The 13,081-nt window shown below is 44.2% G+C and overlaps 1 protein-coding gene across 3 annotated transcripts in view; it reads left to right on the top strand.

Annotated features, from left to right (window-relative positions):
* The first annotated feature begins 9,254 nt into the window (after positions 1-9,254).
* The window catches only part of vwa5b2 (von Willebrand factor A domain containing 5B2), a 121,234-nt gene continuing 117,407 nt past the window's right edge, over positions 9,255-13,081 (top strand). For 2 of the 3 annotated variants that reach the window (XM_067995153.1, XM_067995151.1), the window contains exon 1: positions 9,255-9,397. The gene's annotated coding sequence lies outside the window, so the exon portion shown is untranslated. Of the gene's footprint in view, positions 9,398-9,693; positions 9,739-13,081 lie in introns of those variants that run through there. The other variant, XM_067995152.1, reaches the window with a different exon arrangement.

The following is a 13,081-nucleotide window of genomic DNA, read 5'->3' as shown; positions in this document are numbered from 1 at the left end:
TGCAGTATTTTTGGAGGGAGCTGGTAAGAGCATTGGGTGGAGAAACAGGCAAAACAAGAGTTGGTATGAAGCATGAAGATGCAGCAATAGGAGGAGGGTGTTGGCTTTTTTGATTCCAGGTGGCATAGAGCAGTGGCAAGGTCAGTAAGAGGAGGAATTCCTACTCTGTGGTAGGGAAACAGTTGTTAGTGGCTAGGGAAAGGGCCAGGTGGATAACTCCAGCAGCTGTCAGGGGTGGGGGGAGAGGGGTTGCTTATGGTTTTTCCTGTGATCTGCCTCCAAACAAGCCATATCGCAAAAGGGGGCTGGCAAGGTACTGAACATTGCCTCCATCACTGTAAAGGACTAACAACATTCTGCAACAAATACAGAAGCAGCAAAACCATTTGTTATTCAAAAAGTCAAAACGAAAGATCTATCCTGCCAATACCAGCCCGTCCCAATACTAGTCAGTATCACCAAATTTTTATGGGGGCAGTTTGCCACTGATCTTCCAAAGTTCTCTCGATTCAGGAACTGTTCCCTTAGATTTTAAAATTGCACATGTCATTCCACTATTTAAGAAAGGTGAGAGAGGGAAACCAGGGAATTATAGACCAGTTAGCCTAACATCTGTTGTCGGAAAATTACTAGAGTCTATAATTAAGGATAGAGTGACTGAACACCTTGGAAATTTTCAGCTGATTAGAGAGAGCCAGCATGGATTTGTAAAGGGTAGGTCATGCCTGACGAACCTGATTGTATTTTTTGAAGAGATGGCTAAAGTAGTGGACGGGGGAATGTCAATGGATGTTGTTTAGATGGACTTCAAGAAGGCATTCGATAAAGTCCCTCATAAGAGACTGTCAGCTAAAGTTGAAGCTCATGGAATTGAGGGCAAATTATTGACCTGGTTAGGAAATTGGCTGAGCGGCAGGAGACAGAGAGTAGGGATAATGGGCAGGTACTCAAATTGGCAGGATGTGACTAATGGTATCCCACAGGAAACAGTGATGGGGCCTTAACTATTCACTGTATTTATTAACGACTTAGATGACGGGATAGAGAGCCACATATCCAAGTTTGCCGATGACACAAAGATAGGCAGCATTGTGAGCAGTGTAGATGGAAGCATAAAATTACAGATAGATATTAATAGATTAAGTAAATGGGCAAAACTGTGGCAAATGGATTTCATTTAGGCAAGTGTGAAGTCATCCACTTTGGACCTATAAAGGATAGATCAGAGTGCTTTCTAAATGGTGAAAAACTCCTAACAGTGGAGGTCCAAAGAAACTTAGGGGTCCATGTACATAGATCATTAAAACAGGTACAGAAAATAATCAAAAAGGCTAATGGAATGCTGGCCTTTACATCTAGAGGACTAGAATACAAGGGGGTAGAAGTTATGCTACAGCTATACAAAGCCCTGGTTAGACCACACCTGGAGTACTGTGTTCAGTTCTGAGCACAGCACCTTTGGAAGGATATATTGGCCTTGGAGGGAGTGCAGCGTAGATTTATTAGACTGATACCTGGACTACAAGGGTTAAATTACGAGGAGAGATTACACAAACTATGGTTGTATTCTCTGGAATTTAGAAGATTAAGGGGTGATTTGATCGAAGTTTCATGATATTAAGGGGAACTGATAGAGTAGATAGAGAGAAACTATTTCCACTAGTTGGGGAGTCTAGGACGAGGGGATATAGCCTAAACATTAGAGCCAGGACATTCAGGAGTGAAGTTAGGAAACACTTCTACACGCAAAGGGTGGGAGAAGTTTAGAACTCTCTTTCACAAATGGCAGTTGATGCTAGCTCAATTGTTAATTTTAAATCTAAGATTGATAGATTTTTGTTAACCAAAGGTATTAAAGGATTTGGGGCTAAGGTGGGTATATGGAGTTAGGTCACAGATCAGCCATAATCTCAATGAATGGCGGAACTGGCTCGAGGGGTCAAGTGGCCTACTCCTGTTTCTGTCATCCTATGTTTCTATGTTCTTCCTATCTGCATCTGGCATTAATAGAGGAATCTAGGTGAAAAGCCCATGACATTCATTTGCTTGTAATTTTCATTGCTGTGCCCTCTTTAGACAGTCAGGTGAAGACACCATGGCTTGGAAATTCTGGAAGGGTTCTTCTGATCTTCTGCCATAACTTCAGTGGGAGACCGGTGAAACCCCCCAAGAAATGGTGTAAATAATCGTCTTCAGTGATTTGTGTCATTTCTCCTGGGATTCTGCCTGTATCCTGCTCAAGTTACAGTGGGAGATTGAAAAAATGCAAAAATTTCCAGACCAAGAGAAGCCATATAGAGCAAGTGGCATTCAGGAGCAGAATAGGAGCAAAGCATTCACATCCATTTTTCCTCTGCCCTGCACTAATTTTTGGAGGGCTATTTGGGAGCATGGCAGACGAAATTCAGCCTTGATAAATCATAAACAAGAATGCTACATTTTTGTCACATCCCAGTTGATGCGTAGTTAGCTGATCTGAGTCAGGACAGCATTAGAAGTGCTACAACTAGCTTTAGTATGCCTGAACCAAGAAATATTCCTATACCTAATCATCATCCTATGATTCCTCTTGGCAATTCCACATGTTTACATATTAGATGAGGACATATTGGATTGGAAGGTAGCAAATGTAACCCCACTATTCAAGACGGGTGGGAGAGAGAAAAAAGGAAACTACGGGCCAGTTGGCCTGACATCAGTCGTCGGGAAAATGCTGGAATCCATTAATAAGGAAGTGGTAACAGGGCACTTAGAAAATCATAATATGATTAGGCAGAGTCAACATGGTTTTTTGAAAGGGAAATCATGTTTGACAAAACTATTAGAGTTTTTTGAGGATGTAACTAGCAGGGTAGATAAAGGGGAACCGGTAAATGTCGTATATTTGGATTTTCAAAAGGCATTCGCAAAATAAGGGCTCTTGGGGTTGGCGGTAATATATTAGCATGGATAAAAGATTGGTTAACAGACAGAAAACAGAGAGTAGGGATAAACGGGTCATTTTCAGGTTGACAGGCTGTAACTAGTGGAGTGCCGCAAGGATCAGTGCTTGGGTCTCAGCTATTTACAATCTATATTAATGACTTAGATGAAGGGACCGAGTGTAATGTATCCAAGTTTGCTGACGATACAAAGCCAGGTGGGAAAGTAAGCTGTGAGGAGGACACAAAGGGCTCAATTTTAGGGGGAAATTGCGGGTGCGTGAGGATAGGGGGGCTCCAAAATCGCAGAAATCCTGTTTGGGTCCAGAAGCCGGCTCCAACCCGCCGACTTCCGAGTTTTCGGCGAGATGACAGTTAAAGAGCCAAATGTACCTCATTGAGGTACTTAAGGCACTTTAATTGTGATAGATTAAGTGATTAGAACGATTTCTAACTTACCTGGGCGGCTTGCCCACCAGTTCTGATTCACGTCTGGTTTCACCAGGCGTGAAAGACCAGACTAGGGAAAAAGAAACAAAATAAAGTACATCAAAAACAATAAAAGGAAGTTAAAACACAAAATCAACCTACCTGTCCACCCTGCTCCGAAGTCCGATGTCTCCCTCTCCGATACCCCCCTCTTCACCCCCCACCGATGTCCCCCTCTTCACCCCCCTGATATCCTCCCGATGTCCCCCTCTTCATGCCCCCGATGTCCTCCCAATGTCCCCCTCTTCACCTCTCCCTCCCCCTGATCTTCCCCTCTCCCCCCCAATCTTCCACTCCCCCCCCACCCCCAGATCTTCCATTCCAGTGCCGGATGACGTCTCGCTCTCTCTCTTTTTCTACCCCCAACTCACGTTGCAGCTCCTGACGGCAGTCGGCCTGTCAATCAGGCTGGCTGCGGGCACGACACTCGGACAGCACGTTAATCATCAGCAATCACCATGCGATCGTGTCGGAAATGATAAGTTTTGTTTATGCGGGTTCGCCACGCGCACCTTCACCGCCCCCCCACTGCCAACCTGCCACCATTTCAAAATCGACCCCAAAGAGTCTGCAAAGGGATATAGACAGGTTAAGTGAGTGGGCAAGAAGGTGGCAGATGGAATATAATGTGGGGAAATATGAGGTTTTTCACGTTGGTAGGAAGAATAGGAAGGCAGAATATTTTTTAAATGGTGAGAAACTATTAAATGTTGGTGTTCAGAGAAATTTGGGTGTCTTCGTACAAGAAACACAAAAAGTTAGCATGCAGGTACAGCAAGCAATTAGGAAGGCAAATGGCATGTTGGCCTTTATTGCAAAGGGGTTGGAGTCCAAGAGAAAGGCAGTCTTACTACAATTATACAGGCTTTGGTGAGACCTGACCTGGAGTACCGCCTACAGTTTTGGTCTCCTTATCTAAAGAAGGATATACTTGCATTAGAGGTGGTGCAACGGAGGTTCACTAGATTGATTCCTGGGATGAGAGGGTTGTCCTATGAGGAGAGATTGAGTAGAATGGGCCTATCATCTCTGGAGTTTAGAAGAATGAAAGGTGATCTCATTGAAACATACAAGATTCTGAGGGGGCTTGACAGGGTAGATGCTGAAAGGATGTTTCCCCTGGCTGGAGAGTCTAGAACTAGGGGGCATAGTCGCAGTATAATTGGTTGGCCATTTAAGATTGAGATGAGGGGGAATTTCTTCACTCAGACAGATGTGAATCTTTGGAATTCTCTACCCCAGAGGGCTGTGGATGCTGAGTCGTTGAACATGTTCAAGGCTGAGATCGATAGATTTTTGGACTCGGGTGGGAAAGTGGAGTTGAGGTCGAAGATCAGCCATGATCTTATTGAATGGCGGAGCAGGCTCGAGGGGCCATATGGCCTACTCCTGCTCCTATTTCTTATGTTTGGCTCCGATACCCCAACATTCAAATAGCCAGCTTGCTTCTCCCCTCCCCCCTCCCATAGTCACTTAGCATGCTAACACACTGACCAGGCTCACACAAGAGGAATGGCAACTTAGGTGAAGTGCTGCAGGCTGGTGGTGCTCAAGGAAGTGTACTCAGCAAGAATTAGTGCAGGGAGGAGAGGGGGAGAGGAGAGGAGAGAGGAGAGGGAAGAGGAGAGGAGAGAGGAGAGGAGGAGAGGGAAGAGGAGAGGAGGAGTGTAGCAAATTTGCAGAACAGATTAAAATAAGAAAGTAAGTTGCAAAAAAAATCAGAATCTTTTAATTCTTTTGGCAGATAGCCAGGGAAATGGATGTCTCCTTCACAATTCAAGTCTGAAAGCATCTCACTCCAGTATTCTGCCCCATCCAGCTTTGGAGAAGGATCACATAATCCACATCGGCTATTGAGACCCAAGTCAGCCAAAGGCCGCTGTCGGTCCTCTCTCCATTATTTAGCTGAGTATGGGCACAGTCTTTGCTTCCCCTCTGAGAGATGCTATCTGCAAAACTCACAAGTATCTGAGATGTCAAGAGTTCATTCAAATAGAAAAAAGAGCTGTAGTAGTCACACCAAGAATGGATACAGGTCTTTTCATTCTAGCCCATCTTACGGTCAGTACAATGTGGAGATATCTGAAGGTGGAGCACTTCAATCAAACATCGCAACCATGGGTGACCGTAGAAATCAGGCACTTAGGACTTGTAACAGAGGCTTTCTATGCACCTCTATTGTAAAAGTGGACAGCTTTGTTCCCACCAAAATAATATCTAACTTAAATAAATATGCCATCTTTCCCTCTATTGGCCATAGCAGCCAAGTTTCATTAGAAGGACTAAACAAGTCCACTTCTGAAGATGTAATTTAAATCAGGTACTAGAAAGCAGGAGGTGTATTTCAGATCAAATCATTATTTCTACAGCTCAAATCTCATGCATAAAAACATCTCTGAACAACTAACATGGGACTCTTAGCATCAAGAACTCAAATATATGAGAGATAGCAGATGACAAGACTGATACCCATGACAGTTTCTATTATAGGTGTGAGTAATAACATCACAGTTGTTTATGCTAAATGTTATTGCACAATCAGTGAAAAGAACTAAATAATTCATATGTGTATCATCAACCAGAACTACATAGAACACGGCATACACATTAAATCATGTCCTCGATTGCACAATTAGAACTCACCTGGTATGGGCAAGTAAGACTTTCGCTCAATGAGGCAGTGTGATACTTGAGACAAACTCACCATATTCAGTGATCTTGAATGCGTTATCCTTCAGTGAACGTGTGTGTGTGTGTGTGTGTGTGAGAGAGCGATTGAGTGAGATACTGTAACTGAAATGCACCATTGATGTTCAGTGAATGATGTAGCAGGTAAGATTTGTTGAATAGAGGGCAGAATTATTTCAAGAATGAGACAAAAGTAAATGAATTGACCAAATATTCCACCATAGAACCTTCTGGATAATTCATATAGTGCAAGAAGATTGATTTTCACATCAATTTTGCTTTTGTCTGCTCTTTTAAAAAAATAGATTGCATGTATTACATAGAATTACATAGAATTTACAGCACAGAAACAGGGCATTTGGCCAATGTTCATGCTCCACATGAGCCTTCTCAATTCTATTTACTTCATCTAACCCTATTCACATATCCTTCTATTCCTTTTTCCCTCATGTGCTTATCTGGCTTCCCCTTAAATGCATCTATGCTATTCGTCTCAACCACTCCATGTGGTACCAAGTTCCACATTCTCACCACTCTCTGAGTAAAAGAGTTTCTCCTGAATTCCTTATTGGATTTATTAGTGGCCCCTAGTTTTGGACCCCCCACAAGTGGAAACATCTTCTCTATGTCTACCCTATCGAACCCCTTCATAATTTTGAAGGCCTCTAATGGGTCACCTCTCAGTCTTCTCTTTTCTAGAAAACATTGCCCCAGCCTGTGCAGTCTTTCAACCTTGTAACCGTGTCTGAGAATGCCACTGTTTTATTCTGCTTGTTTAAGGATTTAGAATTTATTTTTCAGTATCAGTTATAAATCAATGACCTAGATTTTCTGCCCTGCTACCCCTTGGCAATGAGGAATTGGAAATGTGGTAGGGAGCCATTCCATGACACCTTGGTGTCCACTGCCACTTTTGGGATTTTCTGCCAGAAGTGATAGCGGTCATTAAATACACCCACCCATCGTCAAGTGATAAGTTAATTAATTGCCCAGAATTTGCTGGAGCGGGGCATCTCATGCTGAGCGCTGTGAGTTGGATTTTTCCCCTACCCTTCAGCTTCAATTAATTTTGTGCCACAACTTGCTGGACGTTCGAGTTGATAATGATCAACGGGGCATTTGGGACCTTGGTGAACAATGGGACCAACAGTCTATCTCCTAAATCAATGAATTTTTTTTTATTCGCCCACATCCCATGAACGAATAAAAAAAAATTTACAGACAGAGAAAGCAACAGGGCAAACGACGGAGAAGGAAATAGGGTGAATTAAAGACAAATTAGATACAGAAAGAAAAATAAGGAGAAGGAAAGAAAGATTGGATTAACAGAGAGAGAAAAAAGAGACAGAAAGGAAAAGTAAGAAAACATTTTAAAAATTTAAAATTTAAAAAAACCTTCACAGACTCCACAGTTTCAATTGTTCCCTTTCTGGGCCTTTGAGGTTGAGTGTCATTGCAGGAACATAAATCTCATCATCAAGAGGGTCCTTATGTCAGGAAATACCAGCCCTAGCTTTCTGCGGCGAGTTTAATTCGTAATTACAGCGCAAATGCTGCAATTTCTTGACACTCATGGGAGGTTGATGGCGAGATCTCATTTTTGCGAGGCTAACGGCATCGTCCAGCAACTCACGGCATTTGTCTTCCTCGTCACAAATTGCTGGGTTTTTTTAGACACTAATAATGGCATGTGCCATGACCTTGCTGTTATTTTCCCAGTAAATTCTGGCCCAATATTGTCATCCAATGTACCTTCCATCATTAGTGCCGTAATAATGCTGGGAGTCAGAAACGTGGAGGGAGGGAGGGCGGGGGGTTAAAAATAAAAAGGCCATATTGCCTAGTGCAATTGCACTAGCCATTAAGCACACTAAACAATTATTTTCTTCTGACAGCCCAGGAAATCACCAGCTTTGCTGCAGTGATTTCCCTCCCTACCCCACCTGAGGCAAGTGACTTGGTGATAGCAGAAATAATTCCAGGATCCTACCAAAAAAAAATTAAACGAGCCTGACTCCGAAAGATACGCTGGTGTTGGCGCTCCAGGAGATGGGTGTATGCCCTGGTGCCATTTCCACTGGATCAGAAAATCTAGCCAAAAATCTGCTGATCAGTCAATCTGAGAATTTTATTTTCTTTAATTTCTTACTTTTCTCCTGTTGCGTTGGTATCCTTTCCTCAACCGTTGCACCACGAACCATTGTCTACCTGAGAACGTGTTAGACAAGCGATCTGACAGAAGCAATCGAGGAGTCAAAAAAGGTGGCAAAGAGGTAGAGTTGGGTGTCATCGGGAATACATGCGGAAACTAATCCCATGTCTGTGGATGATGTTGCTGAGGGGCAGCATGTAGATGAGGAAGAGGAGGGGGCCAAGGAGGGATCCTTAGGCGACTCCAGAGATACCAGTGCAGGGTGGGAAGAGAAGCTATTGCTGGAGATGCTCTAGCTACAATCGGAGAGGTATGAGTGCTCCCAAGTGAGGGCAGGTGTTACAAGAGGATGGTCTGGTTGACAGTGTCAAAGGGTACAGTGAGATTGAGGACGAGGAGGGGGGGGGATAATGCACAATGGTCACATTTACCAAGAATGTTATTTGTGACTTTGGTTAGACTCATTTTGATGCCATGTCAGGGACAGAAACCTGATTGGAGAGATTCAAATGGAGTTGGGGGAAAGATGGACATGGATTTGGAAAGCAACAACATGCCCAAGGACTTTGGAGAGGAAAAAGTGGCAGATGAGGCAATGGTTTGCAAGATAGAGGGGCCGAAGTTGTATTTTTTTGAGGGGGTGGTGATGAGAGCAGTTTTGATGTTCAATGTAAAATGATTCTGGAGTTCACACATTTCTTTAGAGGACACCAAAAATAATGCTTAAAATCTTGAACTAAACAAAACTTGTAATCCATAAATAAAGATGTTCAATTTACAAGGACATTTTCATATCACTGTTCTGTTTCTCTCATCACATTACTTCACCCCCACCTCGAAACCTCTGCTGTGGTTACATTCGTCTGAGGGATTTTCTACTTTGGAATGTACAAAATATTTGCGATAGTGCGCCATGGAAGACCGAAATATTTCAACACAATGTTGAGTCACATTTAACAATTAAAGCTTGTCTGAACGTGTGCGTCTGTGACAGCAGCGGCAGCTACATTATTTTTTTCTCCTAAAGATTTATAAATGAAATGCACAGCTTAATCTGAAATGGAAAATATCTTCATTCTGTAACTTTTGAGTCTCGTGGAAGCTAAATCGTATCCAGCGTATGACAGAGTGAGGACCCGAGCTCTGAGTAGGTATTATTTCACTCATTTACTCAACTGTTTGTGTTTACTTTGAAGTGTCTGGCTGATGTTGTTTGATCAATGTAAACTGGGCAGGGCCTGGCAGCTTCCAAGTTCTTTCGCCTTTACAATTGATTAGAGTTCTTGAATTATTGAGGTAAAATCTTAAAAAACAGAAAGAAAGTACTTTGATGTTAGGCCTTGGATTTGCCACTTGTGAAATTTGAAGTCAGCTTTGTGCTGAGAAATCATAAATGACTGGGTTTCGGAATGGAATGAGCAGAATGCCTTTTACTGAGGACCCAGACGTCAATAAGACATTGAGACTTTCATCCTCTCACTTTGCAAGGTTAGTACTTGTAATAAATTGTTGCTAAAAGGACATGTGCTGAGCAAATGGTAAAAGACACTGACCAGGAGAGACCAGAACGTCATGATCTGTGCTAAACTAACTGGTCTCAGCCAGGGCAATAAATGGGCTCTATATTTGGCCTCAGCACTCCTGGACTAGGGAGGGAGGATAAATACAGCCAAGATTTCCACTCCTGATCACTATCCAGTGATTCCCACTGTCTCAACAACAACAACTTGCATTTATAAAGCGTCTTTATTGTAGTAAAACATCCCAAAGCATTTCACAGGAGCAATTTTCAAACAAAATTTGACACAGAGCCACATAAGGAGATATTAGGACAGATTATCAAAAGCTTGGTCAAAGAGGTAGGTTTTAAGGAGTGTCTTAAAGGAGAGAGGTAGAGAGATAGAGAGACAGAGAGGTTTAGGGAGGGAATTCAAGAGCTTAGGGCCTAGGTAGCTGAAGGCACAGTCGCCTGTGGTGGAGCGGTTAAAATCGGGGATGCGCAAGAGGCGAGAATTGGAGGAGCGCAGAGATCTTGGAGGGTTGTAGGGCTGGAGGAGGCTACAGAGATAGCGAGGGGCAAGGCCATGAAGGGATTTCAAGATGAGAATTTTAAAATCGAGGTGTTCCCAGACCGGGAGCCAATGTAGGTCAGCGAGCACAGGAATGATGGGTGAACGGGACTTGGTGCGAGTTAGAATACGGGCAGCAGAGTTTTGGATGAGCTCAAGTTTATGGAGGGTGGAAGATGGGAGACTGGCCGGGAGAGCACTGGAATTGTTAAGTCTGGGGATAACAAAGGCATGGAAGAGGATTTCAGCAGCAGATGAGCTGAGGCAGGGGCGGAGACGGGCGAAGTGGACGGTCTTGGTGATGGAGCGGATATGTGGACAGAAGCTCATCTCAGGGTCATCGCAGGGACTTAACTCCTGGACCTAAGATAAATAAGAAGCAAAAAGTAATCCAAGTGGGACGTCACCAAGGAAGAGGTAAGTGATTGGCTGGTGAGTATTTTCCTGCTGAATTTGTCTAAGGTTAGAGTTTGTGGATTCTCTGGTCTCTGTTGTGTAGTGGGGGACTGCTGTTCAGCAAGGGCCCTTGAGTATACCTTTTTAATTGAAGTGAAATTGGTGGGATTCATTTAATTTGAATTAATTAGTTAAAGGGTAAGTCATGTCAGGACAGCCCAGCCCCGTGTTATGCTCTTCCTGCTCTATGTGGGAAATCAGGGACCCTTCCGGTGTCCCTGACGACCATGTATGCGGGAAATGCATCCAGCTGCAGCGACTGACAAACCGCATTGCGGCACTGGAGCTGCGGATGGATTCATTAAGGAGCATTCGCGATGCTGAGAACGTCGTGGATAGCACATTTAGTGAGATGGTCACACCGCAGGTAAAGGTTGTACAGGCAGGAAGTAATTGGGTGACCACCAGGCAGAGTAAGAAGAGCAGGCAGGCAGTGCAGGGGTCCCCTGTGGCCGTCCCCCTCTCAAACAAATATACCGCTTTGGATATTGTTGAGGGGGATGACTTATCAGGGGAAGGCAGCAGCAGCCAACTTCCTGGCACCAGGGGTAGCTCTGCTGCACAGGCTGGGAGGAAAAAGAGTGGAAGAGCTATTGTGGTAGGGGATTCTATCGTAAGGGGAACAGACAGGCGTTTCTGTGGCCGTAAACGTGACTCCAGGATGGTTTGTTGCCTCCCTGGTGCCAGGGTAATGGATGTCACTGAGCGGCTACAGGGCATTCTCAAGGGGGTGGGTGAGCAGGCAGAGGTCGTGGTCCACATTGGGACCAACGACATAGGTAGGAAGGGAGATGAGGTCCTGCATCAAGAATTTAGGGAGCTAGGTAGCAGATTAAAGAGCAGGACCTCAAAGGTTGTAATCTCTGGATTACTCCCAGTGCCACGGGCTAGTGAGTATAGAAATAGGAGGATAGAACAGATGAATGCGTGGCTAAAGAGTTGGTGCAGGAGGGAGGGTTTCAGTTTCCTGGATCACTGGGCCTGCTTCTGGGGAAGGTGGGACTTGTACAAGTCGGACGGGTTGCACCTGAACCAGAGCGGGACAAATATCCTTGCGGGGAGGTTTGCTAGCACTGTTGGGGGGGGTTTAAACTAACTTGGCAGGGGGATGGGATACAGAGTGGAGCTACAATAGGGGGTGATGTGCAGCCAAATATAGAGAAAAAAACAAGTCAGCTTGGAAGACAGGGCAAATATGTGAGGGCAAGGCTGGATGGCATCTATTTTAATGCAAGGAGTCTTGCGAATAAGGTGGATGAACTGAAGGTGTTGATAAACACATGGGAGTATGATATTGTTGCTGTCACAGAGACATGGTTGAGGGAGGGGCAAGACTGGCAGCTCAATATTCCGGGGTACAGAATCTTCAGGCGAGACAGAGGGGGAGGTATAAGAGGAGGGGGGGGTCGCAATATTAATTAAAGAATCAATTACTGCCATTAGGAGGGATGATATATTAGCAGGTTCCTCTAATGAGGCCATATGGGTGGAGCTTAAAAACAAAAAGGGGGCAAGCACTTTGATGGGAGTGTACTATAGGCCCCCAAACAGTCAGGGGGAGATAGAGGAACAGATATGTAGGCAAATCTCAGAAAATTGTGCAAATAATAGGGTAATAATAGTGGGGGATTTCAACTTCCCCAATATTAACTGGGATACTCAGAGTGTAAAAGGCTTAGAGGGTACAAAATTCTTAACGTGCATCCAGTACCGCCCCCTCTCTTGTAGGACTTTCTACATGAGCCAGCATGTAGAAAGTCCTACAAGAGAGGGGGCGGTACTGGACCTAATTCTAGGGAATGTGGCCGGCCACGTGGAAGAAGTGCTAGTAGGTGAGCACTTTGGTGAGAGTGACCATAATTCGGTGAGATTTAAGGTGGTCATGGAAAAGGACAGGGAGGGGCCGGAAATAAAGGTTCTAAATTGGGGGAAGGCCGATTTTAATAGGATAAGGCAGGATCTGGCCAAAATGGACTGGGATCAGCTGCTTGTAGGAAAATCCGCATCGGAGCAATGGGAGTCTTTCAGAAGGGAGATTGAGACCATACAATGGCAACATGTTCCCGTAAAGGTCAAGGGTGGTTCCAAGAACTCCAGGGAACCTTGGATGTCAGGGGATATACGAGAATGGATTCGGAAAAAAAGGAGGGCTTTTGGCAGATACAAAAGGCTAAAGACGGAGGAAGCCCTAGAGGAGTACAAAAAGTGCAGGGGGATACTTTAAAAAGAAATTAGGAGATCAAGGAGGGGCCATGAAATAACACTGGCAAGCAAAATAAAGGAAAATCCTAAGATGTTTTATAAGT

This window comes from Heptranchias perlo, chromosome 13, assembly GCF_035084215.1.
Source record: "Heptranchias perlo isolate sHepPer1 chromosome 13, sHepPer1.hap1, whole genome shotgun sequence".
In the NCBI taxonomy this organism is placed as follows: domain Eukaryota; kingdom Metazoa; phylum Chordata; class Chondrichthyes; order Hexanchiformes; family Hexanchidae; genus Heptranchias; species Heptranchias perlo.
The sequence above is the reverse complement of the archived record's forward strand: the minus strand, read 5'-3'. Positions and strand labels throughout refer to the sequence as shown.